The following is a 16,753-nucleotide window of genomic DNA, read 5'->3' as shown; positions in this document are numbered from 1 at the left end:
CGGTGGAGACGCTGGGGCACCTCGGACCGCACCTCCCGAGCTGTAGGTTCGCAGCCCCACAGCACCCCAACTCGACGGCGGCCCCACTGTGGATCCAGTCTGTGTATTTCAGGTCCTTTCTTGCGGAAATGCTCAGTCCCGTGGCGCGCGTTCTTCCTCGGAGTTGGCCAAAGGCGCTTTTCCCTGCAAACCTCAATCACACCCAGTGGCAGACGGATTTCTTTGTAACTGGTTTTCTCACTTGTAGGGTCCATTTTGAGTCTCCTCTTAACATGGTGTCTTCATTGTCAAGTAGATAGTCTCTTCCTAGATGGCTACAGTAATTGAAAATATACAGGGTTAGTGCATATGAGGTAAAATGTCCTAACTCTTAAATAGACCAACAAAACAGACATGGTAGCTTTGAGGTTAAAAATGCAAGTTAAGGTTCGGTTTTCATTTAGGTTTAAATTTGGAGGCATTTAGTGTTTGTGAGGTATTTATCAAAAGCTTAAAAAACCCTACAAATATAGTCAATGTTTAAGGAAGTCTTAATGATGAACTTTGATGATTAAACATGAAGACACCACTAGGTTATGAATTTTATGAACTTGAGCAACTGTTTACTGATACTGAATTGGTTTTTATGCAGCAAGAGATCTGATTTGACTGTACTTTGATGTTACTATCCTCGGGTTGAATAGATAGAAACCATTACAATTGGTTGAGTGAAATACCCTAACATTTTTCATAATTTAATTGCTAATCAATAGAAGTGGATTCATTGTCTTTCAGCAGAACTATTTTTCCGAAACTTAAAAGACGCATAAAGACGTTGCATTTTGTTAACATTTTTAAGATGTTGCATTTCATAGTGAAGGGTAAGCATGGTAGGCCATGTTAATTTTTGTTAAAATTCTCATAAATAATATGAGCCCATACTCTAAAAAATTATTAACAAAAGGGGAGAAAGGGATAAAATACAGGTATCTAACAACCTGTTTTGCACAATCAAATTGTTCCTTATAGTTGCCATCAAAGTAAGCATAAATATCAATTCAGAGCACTTTATATCTGGTTTTATGGAAGAATTAAAGGACAGTAACCACAATGGATACCTACTGTGCACATTGATAGCATGTGAGCTTTTTAAATGCTTGAGGTTTTTAATCATTACACTTCAAATCCTGTCCTATCCTATCCTATCCTCTCTGGTAAATGTGATGGCAAAGGTTTTTATATTTTGAGACATACCAGAGAGAATATATTTTAGTATAAATGTACAGACAGGTTGACTTTAAAATATATTTTACACATGCCCTTTAATATACTTTCATTGTTTACTTTCCTGTTTGGAACTGTTGTTATTGAAGCATTGTGCACTTTAGATCACTTAATACAACTTTCTGTTTTTTAATGATAAAATACTTGAGTCTTGCCCAGTTTCCTTTAGGTACCCTACTAGAAGTTTTTTGGCAGAGCACTATACACAAAAGAAAAAATTTTTAATGAAGTTGAAATTTTTATTAATTATCTGATCCCAGGTGTGTAGGCTATGAATATATTAGTTCTGTATCTGGTGTATTGGCTTCACGCAGTGAGCAATTTTCATGGGATGTTAGATACCAGAAGTGTGTATTAAGAGGTAGCATTGTGGTAGGATAGCTGGATTGGAATTAGATGCAGCTTTTAGTTCTAGCTTTGTGACTTTGTGCAAGACTCATTTTCCCTATCTTGTAATAAATGAGGATATTGAATTAGTTTGATTCTAAGCTTCCCTTTAAGCTTTGAATTTTCTGACTTTTGTAAATTCATGACATTGTCAGTGGGTAGATATGATAGGTTATTTGCGTAAGTGCAGAGAAGTTTATTTTTCTTCTAAATTTATATACTTAAGTTGAATAGAAAGCATAATTGAATTGACAGTATAAAATATTTTACTAATAGTTTTTGCAGTCAAAGTTTTAAAATCTTCATCTTTATTTCCAGATATCATCTCTTGTGATCACTGTTCCTGATTATGGCTTTGTCCAGGCATTAAATTGTGTGCCTTTTGTTCCTTGAAGAAAGAGGTATGGTAAAGATTGAATTATTATATAGTCTATTAAGTAGTAAGTTAATATGTTTTAATCTTAGACAAAATAAAATAGTTATGTATTTGTGAGTTTCCATAAGTTACAATTTTATTTTTGGCTTAAATATTATACATGGTTTTTCATTTTAATATGAGCAGAAAAAGTAGTTTTTTGTGTTATTGTTTATTATTTAGCATTTCATTAGAGACCTAAGATGATTTTAACCATATTATCCTTCTAAATATAACGATGGCATTAAGAGCTTTTGAGTAATAAATGACGATGATAAATATGTTAGGAAGATGTTTTGAAGCTGTATAGATGGCTAGGAGAATGTTTGTGGTTTTCTGTAGTTAGCATAAAGTAATGCATCTGAAGAAAGATTGTCTGGTATGATTAATGGCATCTACATTATGAGTCAGAAAAGGGACTTGGGAATCACTATAGAGTTATGACTGGTTTCCTGGAGACAATCATCTGAATATCTTTGTGTGGACAAAAAGAATGGGAAAAATCTGCCGACAGATCCATGGTATTCTAAGGAAATCTTTTAAAACTCAGTGGAAAATATTGTAGCCTTATAGAAAACCCACTACAACAAAACAAAAACCTGAAATACAACTGTCTTTAAACATGAGTCTCTTGCTGTTTGTTCTTGTGATATCACAGTGTCATAATTCCCCTCACCAAATGCAATAAGTGTACACTTAAGTATAACCCTAAATTAGGATTAAGAGTATGTATGTAATTACTAAAATAGCTGAAGTAGACAATACTAACTTAAGTTATTACTTTAGTTCCATGAACTTTACCGTAGATGTCTTTCTTTTCAGAGCCATTTCCACAAAGCATGAATTTTTTAACTTTATTATAAGTTAATTCTAGCAACTACCCTGAGTAGAGAGTAACAGAGCTGAATTGAGATACCAGGTTATCATTTATGTTCATTTACCTGCATAATTTCTTTCTACATAATGTTTGTCTAACCTCTTACCACATGAAATTCACTTGGGTACTGTGTTAATCAGGAATAGAGACAATAAGTGCAGAGTGCTAAGAATTTTCTTTGCTATGATTGATCCAAACTACTCAGAAAAAGTAATATGATGAAGAGTGAAAGCTTCAGCCCTGGCGGGGTGGCTCAGTTCGTTGGAGCATTGTCCCATGCACCAAAGGGTGGTGGCTTCGATTCTGGTCAGGGCACATATCCAGGCTTCGGGATCAATCCCCAGTCGGGGAGTGTACAGGACACGACCGATCAATGTTATTCTCTCTCCTTGCCTCTTTCTCTCAAATCAATAAAAAACTAAAACAAAAAACCCACAACGATACATCCTCTGGTGAGGATTGGGGGGAAAAAAAGAATGAAAATTTCAAATATAATGAAGTAAACAAGAGGCTACTATACAATGACTGACCAAAATGATTTGGATTATTCCACCTTCAAAAACCGAGCAAAGAAACTAAAAATTTAAAATTGTAATTGGTATGACTGCATGAATATTAGAATGAAGGTGCATGACTTGAAACTTTGAAGCTTAAGAAAATTAAGTGGGTTTCACCTGGGTCTCATTTCAAGAAATGGTCATAGCCTAAGCTGAAAACAAATACTGGCTTTTAAAAGTCAAATTTCAAAATGTAAAATTGACACCAATTAAAATTGGGTTGTTGGAGGTTGTGTGTAGTAGAAGATCGATCTACCTATCTATCTATCTTTCTATCTACAGTTTTTGTCAACTCAGGATATCATCATTTTGGGAAACCATCTCTTTTCTATTGTGAGTGGTTGGTGGGCTATCAGCCAGTCTTGTAGTTTTATAACCCAAGCCTATTCATTCCTGTTGTAACAGTGATTGCCTGCAGACCAAATCAGAATCCTTTGAGATTGTTACATGAGTGCAAGGAGAAAAATGCTCTCTTCTCTCTAAAGTTGTTAATTTGGGAGGGTGATAGTGACATTCCTACATGTATGAGAACCTCATCTCTAGTACGAAAAAGTGGAGCCATATAGAAATGGAAGATAGATGAAATAGTGCTAATTTCAGTTAGGGACTATGGCTATGAGATATCAGTGTTTATCTTTTAATGTTGCGAGCTATCCTGGTGTCCTTCCCAGTCCCTTGGGCCAAAATTCTGTATATAAATTAGTTTTAATTGGATTGCTGCAGAATGAATTTATGACCTGTAACTTCCAAGTTAATCATTTACATCCATCTACAATTTGCCCTTTTCCTCCACCTTACAAAAGATGCCCTTTATTCATTCATCACTTATGCAGGCATGTAGTCCTTCCTTTGATCAACCTAATATTTATTGTCTACTATGTACAAGTATGTGCAACTGCCTGGTTAGTCAAGGATTATACATACTAGGCTGAGTGGATGGTGGACTTTCTCTAATATAGTACATTTTTTGTATACTTAAGTTACACAAATCAACAAGCATGTGTTGAGAATAACCAGTGCTGTGCTTAGTAATATCTAGGAATAAGTTATTGATCTTCAAAGTGCTTATACTTTAGTCGAGGTATCCAGATTAATATATGTGAAATCTATAATAATACAAGCGCAATATGCTAATTAGACTGGACATCCTTCCGGACGTCCTTCCAGACAACCTTCCAGACAAAGCCGGGGCTGCGAGGGAAGCCCGGGTCCCAAGTGCCAGAGGGAATTCAGTGCCAGCAGCCAGGGGAAGGAAGGCCTACTCTTGTACGAATTTCGTGCATCGGGCCTCTAATACAATATAAACAGCTATAACAGGTAAGTGAATGCATACTTGTGTAGTATGGATTTTAAATGAGTTTTGATAGGTAGGAAATTAGTTAGGGCTGGCCCAGTCTAGGAAGGTTTCTTAAAGGAGGTATAACTTCAAATAGATTTTGACTTAATGAAGTGGGTTTTGATAACCACAGAGAATAATTAAAGAAAGTGTAGAGTTGAAAATTATTAAGTCCAGTGGTAAGTTCTCAGTCCTCATCCTACTTGACAGAGTTGATCAATTCCTGATCCTGGAAACACTTTCTCCACTTTACTTTCAGGATCCAATCTCCTGATTTACCTACAGTCTCACTGGTCATTCCTTTTAGTCTTGCTAGCTGGTTCTTTCTCATCTGTTTCCTCTAAATGTTACAGTACAGGCTCAAGCCTTGAACGTCTCTGTTTACTTATCCCTTGGTGATTTCATTCAGTTCTATATACTAAATATATACACACAGAAAAATGTAGACACACTAGTGACTCCAAAAATTTTATCTTACACCTAGACCTCTGTATTTTATACTCAGCTACACATTCGACATTTCCACTTGATTATCAACTAAGTATCTCAAAATCTTCATGGTTAAACTCAACTCTTAGTATACTTATCAAACCTACTACACCCACCAGGCTTTTTATCCTAATAGTAAATTTGCAACTGATTTTTTCTAGTTGCTAAGGTAGAACTTTCAAAATTATTCTTGACATGTTTCTTTCATATACCAAATTTAATCTGTCAGGAAATCCCATAGACTCTGTCTTCAAAATATATTTAGAGAGTCTGATCATGCCTTATTTGTCTCCAAAAAGACACCATCCTCTCTACCTGGGTAATTGCAGTGTAATAATCTCCAAGCTGGTCTACTTCCTTCCACTCTTAGCTTCCTCCCAAATACTCTGTTCTTAACTTAGTAGCCAAAGTGATCTCTTTAACAAAATAATTTGGCTCATGTTACTTCTCTATCCCAAATGCTCCAGTTGCTTCCCATTTTGTTTATAGTAAAACTAAATAAGGCCATCAAGCCTTGTTTTAGTCCCGTTGTTAGTTCTTTGACTTCATGTATTCCTTTTCTTCTGGTGCTTTCTGTTCCAGTCTTGCTACTCTCCAAACATGTTAGGCACTCTACCCTCAGAGTGTTAGCACTTACTATTTCTTTTCTTGGAATGATTTCTCCTTCAGCTCCTTAAAGTCTTGGCTCAAATAAGACCTTTTCAAGTGATTGTCTCCCTGACTTAGTATTTAAAATGGCAACTTTCAAACCCTGGCTGGATAGCTCAGTTGGTTAGAGCATTGTCCACCAAGGTTGGTGGTTTATTCCCCGGCTGGGGCACGTACAAGAATCAACAAATGAATGCATAAAATAAGCGGAACAACAAATCAGTCTCTCTCTCTCTCTCTCTCTCAACCCCCCTCTCTAAAATCAATAACATTAAAAAAAATAAGATTATTAAAATGTCAACATTCTGGTTCTGCCTAGTCTATCCTTTATATTTTTCTATAGCACTTGTCACCTTTGAATATATTACATAATATACTTTGTTTATTATCTAAATACTCAGTAAAATGTTAGCTCTTTGAGGGGAGGGATTTTTGTCTGTTTTGTTCCAGTACTTGAACAAGGACTGGTACAGATTTGCTGCTAGCTACAAGCCCAGCACTGTGCTAGGTGCTGGTGATATAGCAAAGAACATGACAGATGTGGGCCTTATGCTTATGCAGCTTGTTTCAGTGGTAGAGACGATAAATAAAATATTGCCAGAAAAAATTACCAAAAAAAAATTACAAAGACTAAAATAGAGAATTTTTTTCCTGTTTGAGGAGGGGATGATTTATAGGTTGGAGGAGACCTTACTGAGGCAGTAACATTTGAGCTGAGACCTAAAAGATGAGAAGGATCTAGCTTTATGAAGAATGGGAGAAAGAATATTTCAAGCAGAGAACAGTAGGTGCAAAGGCCTGAGATATGAAAAGAGCATTTGAGGAACTAGAGACTGTCTTTGGTAGCTTACTGGAGTATTTACAGATGGAGAGAGTGGTGTGAGATGAAATGGAATAGAAAGGTCCCAGACCAGATGTCACTGTTTCTTGCAGGCCTTGACAAGAGATTAAGTTTTATTTGAAGTTCCTTGGGAAGCCACTAAGGAGTTTTAAGCAGGGGGAAACTCTGACCTATTTATATTAAGATTACTTTTGCTCTTGTGTGGAGAATGGAGTCAGGAGATGATGGTGGGTAAGGGGAAAACATGGAATGCCACTTAGCAAGACTAGTATTTTAATCAAAATTGGAGAGAAGAATTCAAAATGTATTTTGGAGATAGAATTGCCAGGATTGCTTATGGAATAATAGGGAAATAAGAAAAAGAAAACTCTTGATTTTTGGGTTTGGCAACTTGCTACTCTCCAAACATGTTAGACATGCTATGCTCAGAGTGTTAGCACTTACTGTTTCTTTTCTTGGAATTGTAGTGCCATATATATGGGGAAGCCTGGAGAATGGAATTTGTTTTATCCATAGAGATAGGGTTTTTGTAGAGCCAGAGAAAAATTCAACAGAAAATTGAGAGGAAATGCATTACATGTTCTCCCAATCAAGGAGCAATAAATCTGTTGACCCTCTCCCTCGTACCTGGTGTTCAAAATTGTAAGTAAAATCTGCCTGTTCTCCTACATCACTGCCACAGCAAAATGACAACAAGAAGAACGAATGAGAGAGAAAGTTAATCTTTCTCCTTCCCGTACAGAATTCAGTGGTCTTTATTTCACTTTGGACAGATTATTTCTTTCTTGTCCTTGCATTTTACTTGGGAATTGTCTTTTTAAAATTCTCTGTACCTACTGTGGAATTCCTAATCTATGCGAACACTGCCAGTTGTCTGGATCCTCACTTTTTATTTAGATTGTCACTTAGTCCTCCAATTTTTTCACTTTCATTTTTACACTCTTTCTACACTGTATCTTGCTTGATTTTTAGTACCATTCTAATATTTCTAAAATAATGCTTTTATAACCTCTCTCTGCTTGAGAACTAACAGTGGTTCCTTTTATTTCAAGTTTAGCTCTATTCTCTGTAGTCTGTTCTCACTTAAATCCTTATTATCCATTCTCTCTTTGATCTAGATCAGCCGTGGGCAAACTACGGCCAGTTTGAAATGAATAAAACTAAAAAAAAAAGCCCGTACCCTTTTATGTAATGATGTTTACTTTGAATTTATATTAGTTCACACAAACACTCCATCCATGCTTTTGTTCCGGCCCTCCGGTCCAGTTTAAGAACCCATTGTGGCCCTCGAGTCAAAAAGTTTGCCCACCCCTGATCTAGATCCTACAGTGCAGTAAGAAAAATTCTTTTGAAAAAATTTCAATATATATTTTTATTGATTTCAGAGAGGAAGTGAGAGAGGGAGAAACATCAATAATGAGAAAGAATCATTGATCAACTGCCTCCTGCATGCCCCCTACTGAGGATTAAGCCTGAAACCTGGGCATGTGCCCTGACTGGGAATCCAACTGTGACCTCCTGGTTCTTAGGTTGATGCTCAACCACTGAACAACACCAGCTGGATGAGAAACGTGCTTTTCTTCCAACATTTCTTTTTCTTTTAAAAAAAATATATTTTTATTGATTTTTTACAGAGAGGAAGAGAGAGGGATAGAGAGTTAGAAACATCGATCAGCTGCTTCCTGCACACCTCCTACTGGTGATGTGCCCGCAACCAGTGTACATACCCTTGATCAGAATCGAACCTGGGACCTTTCAGTCCGAATGCCGATGCTCTATCCACTGAGCCAAACCAGCTAGGGCCCAACATTTCTTTGTTCTGTTTTTCTGGTCCAGGTAGCTTTGCTCCTTTCTTACATATTTAAGTCCCACTACTCTTTGAAGCATCATCTTTTCTATGAAGTAAACACAGTTAACATTGATCTATCAACATAATGTCTTAAGAGCCTTTGGTTACAAGAGAACTAGCTTAAGCTAGTTTAAGATAGTGTAAGCTGAAAAAGGGGGATTATTTTAAGGATACAGGATTTCCTAGAATTCAGGGGCAGGAGTGCACAGGCAGGCCTCAGTATGTAAAGACTTGTGGTGGTGACATTACCCTTTTGGTTTCAATCAAGGTACCCAGAAGAGCTGATGATTTTCTCCCTGTTGTTTTGGTTTGTTTTTTGCTATGCCATGGTGTCATTCCTTAAAAAAAAAAAAAAAAAATAACCTGTTTTCAGTAGTTTGGAGGATATCTTTCTATAGATTTGTCTTTGTTTACATAAAAATACACTATGTACCTTTCCTCTTGATATAAAAATGAAGATCTTTCCTCCTAATTTAAAAAATGCATTACTTGCCTTAATTGGCAACTTACTTTTTTAAAAACAAAAATATTTGGAATCAACATCTTTCTAAGTAATTTCAATACATATACTTTTTAATAATGTTTTCATGTGTATGTTCTATAATTTAATCATTTTCCCATTCATGGACATTTAAGTGATACTGCTATATATCTATATGTTGTGCTTTCATTTGAGATTAGAATATAAAAAGTGATTATGGGAGTATACTTAGAAAATGTGAAGGAAATTGATTATTTTTAAGGAAACGATAAATTGGCAAAAGTGACTCTAGCAAACTCGAAGAGCCCAGAAACTGTAGAATAATTTGTCAGATTGTGAGGCCTTAACTCCACAGAAGTATCAAACTCCACATGGTTTTGTTGGTACAGTCTGTGCAGTTTTAAGAAGTGGGCAATTCTCATGTTTAGTGAACTATTCCAGAGCAGGTGAAATAATAACTCTTAAAGTATCAAAAAAGAGAATTCTAAATAAAATTTTGTCAGAACACAACCAGAACTTCATTAAAGAATGATATGCTTAGCTCCAACCAGGTGGCTCAGTTGGTTGAAGCATTGTCCTGTACACCAAATAGGCTGCAGGTTCAATTCCCAGTCAAGGCACATACCTAGATTGCAGGTTTGATCCCTGATCGGGGCGTGTATGAGAGGCAACTGATCAAAGTTTCTCTCTCACATAGATGTTTCTCTCTTCCTTGAAAATCAGTGAACATATCCTCGGGTGAGGATAAAGAAAAAAGAATGGTATGCTTATTTAATGCAAAAAGTTCAACATTATACTTGCTGTTTGTGTAGTATATAGAAAAAAAATAGACTGATGTTATAATTTTCACTATTTCTTATTCTTTTAGCAATGTACCACGATCATGAAGCATATTATTAATTGAATATCACTTATTTTCAATTTAAAATACATGTAACTTTTTATATGTATAACAACACTGCATGCATAGCTGCCGTTCTGGTGGTGCCAGTTCCCTTCACTAGTTTTTTAGGTAACATCATGGCTCACAAATTAATTATTAAATAAACAAAAAAAATCACTTCTCTTATAGCATGAATTTATAAAGCATGAGTGACATCTAATAGCATAATTCTTCATTCTCTGAGTGTTATATGTTTATAGCATTTGTTAAAAGCTTTTCTGCAGTGGTGTGATTGGGTACCTATGTGTTGATATGAGTAGTACAACACTGAGTAATATCTATTTTATTTTAGTTTCTTCTCCACCGTTAGTGTCAACATTCATCAATTTTGTACTGGCTCAAGTTTATTATTTTAAGTTTGTTCAGGAAAAACTCAGTTTACCACAGAAGTCACTTGCTTTGAGAATTTCAAAATTTTCATGGCTTCATGCCATTTTTTATGAAGTTTTATAATAGTGTGGTCTAAAAGCAAAGAGATTGTAATTCTTGTTACATCCAAATACAAGTTATTTGCTTATGCTATGATAAGGAAGTACAGTATGCCAGTGTGGAGGCCATAGTGATCCAAGGACATTTTAAGAAATACTGACCTACGGCTAGCCAGTAATCACTATAAACATTTTTATGTGTGTGTGATTGACTTTTTACATGAGTTAGTATGAGTCCATGTCTGTTTATCCTTCTCTTCTTTATTTTCATCAGTAGTTGTAGCCTGATATAGTAAAACCTGATATATCTACCATTTGTTTTCTGGTTTTTCATTTAATACCTCTTGGGTATCTTCCTATTAATAAATTGTTTATAATATATTATTGTAAAAATTGAATAATATTTAATTGAATGAAAATACTATAATTTGTTTTTTGGTGGACATTTAGTTATTTTTAATTTTGTGATTTTTATAAACAATGCTGCAATGAACGTCTCTGATTGTTATCTTTAAGTACCCACTCAGCTGTGTCTGGTATCTCCTATTTCAGGGATTCTGTTTTATCCTCTGTAGAGAATAAATCTCCAGATTTTCTGCTGTGGTGGGGGAACAGCAGTTACCTAGCATAGAATAGGCATGGGAATCTTAGTCTCTGACCAACTCAAGCAGCTTTTTCCAAATTTCTCTTTATTTTAGCTTTCTACTCCTTTCCCATTTTAGAGTCACTTGGTGCTGCCAGTTTCTAATCCTTTTGAAGATTCAAAGTGTAAAATGGGTTAGTTCTGAGCTTTACCCACTGTCTGGTATTGTTTTCTTGGGTCTGCAAAGTCCTTTACTACTTATTTATCTGTTTTTCAGTATCTAGAATTTTGTTGCTATTGTTAACTCTTCTGTTTCCCCTTGTTAATTTTTCTTTAAGGACTTATTGTATTTGTCATGTTGCAGATGTTCCCCTTCTCTAGTCTTTTCTGCTTTCTTAACTGTATTAACAAAATACATTTATTTCTATTTTGTAGATTTTATTGTCGATAGATGTTTCTTTAAATTATTTCTTTTTTTAGTTCTTTTTTTCTGATTAGAATTCAATTTCCTTGAAGTATTTACTTAATACTTTTTTTTTTCAGAAAGAGATATGAATTTTTGCATATCTAAATTTGTATTTTCCCCACACATATGAGAGTTTACCTGGGCATAGGGTTAATTTTTTGGGTTAATTCTTTTCTCTCAGAACTCTATAAATGTTATTTCATTGTTTCTAGCATATAGAATTGTGAGTAAAATGTTTGATAAATATTGTTGTCTGATTAAAGTTGGCATTGTGGATAAAAATTTGAATACCTTTTTAGGTAATTGTTTCTTTCCACCTTTTATTTTTACAACATTTTATTTTTATCTTTTAAACTAAAAAAATTTTACTAAGATAAGTTGTAGATACCAAGTTTTATATTCTCCTTCCACTCGTAATCTTGCCAGACATTTGGGGAGCCTTTGATTTTGAAAATTCAAGTCTTAAAAATAACCAAAACCTCAGTGTAATTTTTTTCTTTTTGTTTTCAAAATCATTATTTTTCCTCCATCTAATTTGTACTCTCATGGCAGTATTCCCCCCCCCCCTATATTATTATTATCTTAGGTCTTAATGAGATTGCTAGTTATTACTTGATTTTTTTTTTTTTTTAAAAGCTCACTCCTTTTTCCGACAGTAACTTTCATTGTAGGTACTGTTTTCACTGCTGGAATGGGAGAATAGAAGATAAGTTTTGATGAGTGTTCAGTTTATTTGCCCTTTGTTGAACAGCTGTATCCAATGATGTTTCTGCCTACTTATCTTTTTTGATGGCATTGATAGTTGAGATGAATTCATAGACAATAAACCAAGATACTCCTTTTTCTTTTTGGTTAGATGGAGGGTGGAGGAAAATTAATGTAATGATTTTTCTAACAGCTTAGAGATAACTATTTACTTATGTGGAGAAAGAACAGAAGTCTTAAGCAGAAGGAGATAGCCAGGAATATAGGAAGATGTATCTTGTTCAGAAATAATTTCCTCTTCTTATTTCTCTCTTAATAGCTGGTGCTAGCAATCCCCAATTTCTGCGTGGCCTCTGGACCCAGGTCAAAGCTTTGGATTCATCCTTTCCTCCCCATACCTCAGCAGAGACTTCTGTTGCCCCAGGGGACTCCACATAATCTTCCTCTCAAGCCCTTGCTTTCTCTCCCAAGGTATGTTTAGGGGAGGGAGTGGACAGAATTATGTTACTCATTTTTTTAATTAAGGGCATAATAGATACTCATTAAATATTTGTTGAATGAATGTTCCCTAGTAAGCCTCTTCTTTAAAAGTGGTGCTTGACAGTTGGTCAACATTCGTTTTCACTCTTCTTTCTCTGGACCATTTCTTACCCAAACACCTTGCTGTATATGTATGGAATGTTTTCTAGTTTCTAGCCATTTTGTATGATTTTCTTAAGTATTCTTTAATTTTTGGTTTGTGTTTCGGTGGGCAGTTGGGAAAGGAAGGAAATCAAATTGCTTAAGCTTCCATCTTGGTGCAGGAAGCTCTTCAGGTTACTTGCAAGAAATATTTTATACAAATTGTGGTATTTCAAGGCTTGATAAGATACATGTTGGTCAAGTCTTATGAGGAAATAATCCTATGTAATAAAAGCCCAGTGACTGAATGGTGGAACGACCAGAATGACTGGCCACCAGGGGGCAGACGCTCAGTGCAGGAGCTGCCCCCTGGTGGTCAGTGCACTCTCACAGTGGGAGTGCTGCTTGGCTGACCAGGATGAGCGGTGCTCCCACAGCAGGCTGATCCCTGCAGGCCACACACCCCCACCAGTGCACGAATCCCATGCACTGGGCCTCTAGTACATATATAGAAGGCAGGAGTTCAAAGAGAAGATTTAAGCTCTAGCTAGGTTTTCTCAGTGGTTAGAACATCAGCCTGTGGCCCAAAGGGTCACAAATTTGATTCCAGTTCAAGGGTGCATACCTCAGTTACAGGCTCCATCCCCAGCTCAGGTTGGGGTGGGTATGGGAGGCAACCAATTGATGTGTCTCTCTCACATCAATGTTTCTTCCTTCCTTCCTTCCTTCCTTCCTTCCTTCCTTCCTTCCTTCCTTCCTTCCTTTCTTTTCTCTCTCTCTCTCTCTCTCTTTCTCTCTCTCTCTCCCCCTCCTCCCTCCCTTCCACTCTCTAAAAATAAATGGAAAAATGCCCACTGTTGTTGATTAAAAAAATAATTAATTAATAGGTAGGTAGATACATTCTTGGGTGAGGATTAAATAAATAAATACTTTAAAATCAGTGATCCTTATTGATGGAGTAGAGATTAGATTATAGTGAAAACATTAGCTAATAAATTGAAAGACTAAAATTATATTTCTCTTTTATTATGTTATATGAAATGTCCCCAACATGCTATATATTTTTCCTCATAGGCGGCAATCCTTAGTATAATTTGCTACCAGGGCTTCATCTTTGATTGCTTCCATGTACTACTATAGGTAGAACGTAGTTGAAGACAGAATAGATTCTCCAGATTTAAAATTGGAGGGCAAATAAACCCAGAACTACCTAAAATATACAAACTCCCCCAATACTGTATTGTATATGATACATTAACTATAAAAAAATTGACATTGAACATTAATTATTTAGCAGTTATCAAACTTAAATAAATGCTAAGTAGATTTCTTAATAAATTGGTTCCTTCTATCAGCTTTGTTTTGTCTGTAAGGAAAGGGCATGCACTTTAATGGGTAAACTTTGTGGCATCTGACTTGGCTGCCATGTATCCTACTTAACTATTTTCTATTTGTGTAATGAAAGGGTGAGGTTCCTGGATGGTCAACTCTGAATAAACAGTGTATTAATGTATATGTCCTGCCTCCTCCTTTAGATTATAAGCTGGAATAGGAGAAGGACCAAGTTTGTTTTGTTTTGTTTTTAATCCTCATCCAAGGATATTTTTTCCATTGATTTTTTTAGAGAGAGTGGAAGAGAGGGAAGAGTAGAAGAGAGAAACATGGATGTGAGAGAGACACATCAATTAGTTGCCTCCTGCACGTGACTCCACTGGATGTGGGATTGAACCTGCAACGCAGGTACGTACCCTTGACCGGGAATTGAATCTGAGACCCTCTGGTGCACAGGCTGATGCTCTAACCAGCCAGGGCATGGGACCACATTTTTTAATCTCTCCATGATACCCATCAAAATGCCTCACATTTATAGTAGATATTTATTAGTGAATGTTAGTTGATTGAGTTATTTAAAATCATACTTTTACACTGGTTTTCAGATTTTGGCCTATGTGTTTTCTTATAAGAAAAATGTAAAATTGTGTAGATATTTTGAAATGGAATTAATGGTATTTAGAAATATCAACATCTGTTCTTTTTTAGCATTACCCATATTTTTGGACACATGAAATATTACTGTAAAAACAATTTGCCTTTTGTAATGAAACTCATGATATGGTTTCCCTTTAATTATATGTAGTAATAGAAATGCTTGGGTATGGATAATCCAGAATGAACACAATATGATATTCCGGCAAATGAAGAAGAACCATTACTAGTTGTGCTGAAAAATTTTATATGTTTGCCCTAGCCAGTTTTCCCAGTGGATAGAGTGTTGGCCAGTGGACTGAAGGGTCCGGGTTCAGTTCCTGTCAAGGGCATATACTTGGCTTGCAGGTTTAATCACTGTCCCGGTCCTGGCATGTGTGGAAGCAACTAATCGTTGTCTCTCTCTCTCTCTCTCATATCTACGTTTCTCTCTGTGTGTCTCACCCTCCCTTTCACTCGCTTTAAAAAAATTAATGGAAAATATATTTGGGTGAGGATTAACAACAAAATAAGTTTCATATGTTTGAATGCCACCCTCAGATTCTGGTAAGGTGAAAACTCCATACGTGATTATGATACTTGCCACTGTTGAGACTGTGATAATCTTAGGGAATCTTCTCCATTGGTGTGTATTAACTGCCAGATATCATTAAACTTTTTTCTAGCCATTTATTATTTTTCTTACTTTTCAAATTTATTTTTATTATTTTTTTAATTCTCAGCCAAGTATATGTTTTCATTGATTCTAGAGAGAGGAAAGGGGGGTGGGGAGAGATAAAGAGAGAAAAATAAGATAATGTAATTCTTCTAAAACACAGTTTGATATTTTACTACTGAACCTTAGGTACTCAGATTCCAATCTTAGCAATAAATTATTGTTACATATATTTTTTTTTCTCCTCTGAAATTTGAATCATATTTTCTTGTACATGGTAATTACATAGAGTAATGATAGTGTCATTTATTTAGAACTTTACAGGATACTGTTACATATGTTTTCTTATTTAATCTCACAACAATTCCATGAAAGAGGTAGGGAAAGTACTAATTTCTTTTATTTTTTATTTTATAGATGAAGAAACTGAGACACAGAGATTGACACTTGTCTAAAGTAACATAAACCAGTAAGTGTTTGAATTAATGGAGGCAGATAGCAATGGGTGCATTCTAATCCGCCAAGGGCTTTCCATGCTGCCATCTGTCTGAATTCTAGGGACAAAAAGCCAAATAGTAGATACACTTTAGGAGTACCTCAGGGGAATGTGCTATTCTTTTTCATTTCTTCTGTTTTGTTCTTTTTTTTTTTTTTTCATGTTAATAATGATAACTTGAGAGAGCAGATAATGTCATTTTGTTGTTTTTAGATTAACGAAACTTTTATTTTAAACATAAATGATCCTTGAGGCACTTAAGGAAGTAGAAAATATGGAAGAGAAGTTTATTGAAATTTTTACAAACTAGTACTAGCTATAGAATTAATAAGCAAGTGAAAAAGTTAATGGTACTAGTATCTGATCTAATAAAAGACAAACATGCAAATTGACTGTACCTTCGCTATGCCTTAAGCCACGCTCACCAGCCAATCAGAGCGACTATATGCAAATTAACCCAACCAAGATGGCGGCTGGCAGCCATGGAGCTGGAGTGAGCAGGAGGCTTGGTTGCTCCAGTGATGGAGGAAGCCAAGCTTCCCGCCTGCCGCGGCCGGCTCTGAGCTCCACTGAAGGCAACAAAGTTTCAATTATATAAGGTAGATAAATCCCAGAATAAAAAAAAAAAGGAAAGAAAAAAAGGAGAGGCTGGGAGCTTCTGTCGCCAGGGGGCTTGGCCAGCCTGAAAACGGCCCTCAGCCCCTCACCCAGACTGGCCAGGTACCCC

At 35.8% G+C, this 16,753-nt stretch overlaps 1 protein-coding gene across 3 annotated transcripts in view; it reads left to right on the top strand.

Annotated features, from left to right (window-relative positions):
* The window catches only part of ZNF518A (zinc finger protein 518A), a 26,365-nt gene that overhangs the window by 1,425 nt on the left and 8,187 nt on the right, over positions 1-16,753 (top strand). For 2 of the 3 annotated variants that reach the window (XM_014532687.1, XM_014532688.1), the window contains exons 2-4: positions 1,969-2,051; positions 12,588-12,739; positions 15,948-15,999. The gene's annotated coding sequence lies outside the window, so the exon portion shown is untranslated. Of the gene's footprint in view, positions 1-1,968; positions 2,052-11,211; positions 11,292-12,587; positions 12,740-15,947; positions 16,000-16,753 lie in introns of those variants that run through there. The other variant, XM_014532689.1, reaches the window with a different exon arrangement.

The sequence above is a fragment of the Myotis brandtii genome, unplaced genomic scaffold, assembly GCF_000412655.1.
Source record: "Myotis brandtii unplaced genomic scaffold, ASM41265v1 scaffold902, whole genome shotgun sequence".
Taxonomy (NCBI): domain Eukaryota; kingdom Metazoa; phylum Chordata; class Mammalia; order Chiroptera; family Vespertilionidae; genus Myotis; species Myotis brandtii.
This window is presented reverse-complemented; position numbering and strand designations above follow the sequence as displayed.